The sequence below is a fragment of the Pristiophorus japonicus genome, unplaced genomic scaffold (assembly GCF_044704955.1).
Source record: "Pristiophorus japonicus isolate sPriJap1 unplaced genomic scaffold, sPriJap1.hap1 HAP1_SCAFFOLD_147, whole genome shotgun sequence".
Taxonomy (NCBI): domain Eukaryota; kingdom Metazoa; phylum Chordata; class Chondrichthyes; family Pristiophoridae; genus Pristiophorus; species Pristiophorus japonicus.
In genome coordinates, this window is record NW_027251144.1 from 1,278,752 (window position 1) to 1,279,887 (window position 1,136).

At 43.8% G+C, this 1,136-nt stretch overlaps 1 non-coding gene across 1 annotated transcript; it reads right to left on the reverse strand.

Annotated features, from left to right (window-relative positions):
• Positions 1-826: 826 nt before the first annotated feature.
• On the reverse strand, positions 827-900 carry trnan-guu (transfer RNA asparagine (anticodon GUU)). The gene has a single exon. It is a non-coding gene; the product is annotated as a tRNA-Asn (tRNA).
• Positions 901-1,136: the final 236 nt, after the last annotated feature.

A 1,136-nucleotide genomic window follows, 5' to 3' on the forward strand; every position in this document is an offset into this window, starting at 1 on the left:
ACATGATATAGAGTTCACTCCAGCACAGGTGACCGAACACCGGAACCAAAGGGAGGAGTGCCCAGTCACTGTGGGCAGTCCGGATAGGCCTGAGGCACCGCAAACAGCAGACACACAGGCCAGCGCCCAACAACCGGAGCCCCAACTCAGGTGCTCTACAAGAGAGCGTAAACCACCAGAGAGACTCAACCTTGATCCCAAAAAGACTTTGGGGTCATGTATTCAACCAGCATTGTAACCCATTTTTAAATTAAAAACCTGATAAAATTGACGACATGCAGCCAACGTGCAAAAGTAAGAATTCTTTTAATCACCGTTAATTAGCCGATAACCTTCTTCAGAATGAAATAAATATTAATATAATTACTGAGGAACAGTGGTATCCTCAATCATTCATTTTCTCTTTACATGTGATGAAGTTTTATCACTATCTCATTTACATGCTGTATGAGAATGGTTTAAAATTGTAAGTGTTTATGACTCAGTTGTAAAACCATTGATTGTGTGTCTGTCTATTCTTGACAGGAGGAGCACTTGAGACCGAAGTTCCAGTTCTACATATGTATCAATAGATTCAATTTCCACCAGTTTCTTTAAACCCAATAACATTATTTATTTCTAATGGGCTGGATGGAGGAACATGATCCATGCAAAAAATTGTTATCGTTTTACTTGAACTGAATGCTCATAAAATATTGGAGTGGGAACTAATTGGATAACAGCACTGCTGGCAACATTTGCGGAATCGATTCATGCAGCCAAAACACACAATGACAACCTGGGATTGTGCGGCACCGAATACTCGGGGAAAAACAGTTAAACACTTCGTCCCTGGGTGGGCTTGAACCACCAACCTTTCGGTTAACAGCCGAACGCGCTAACCCATTGCGCCACAGAGACTGATGGAAGTATAAGGTGCAAGACATCCAAAACCAGAGTGTCAGTCAGTTAAAGCTTCAGATTGCTCCGACCGGGATGGAACTTGTCCAGTCTCAGTTGTACTTTTCCCAAATAAAGGGTGGGACATTCATTGTGGATGTGTGGAAGCAGTCTGGTCCCGCACACTGCAGACACTTCCATGTCACCGCCAACCAGCTCTCCCACAACCGGTGTGATCTACCTTCCAGCCTTCCGGT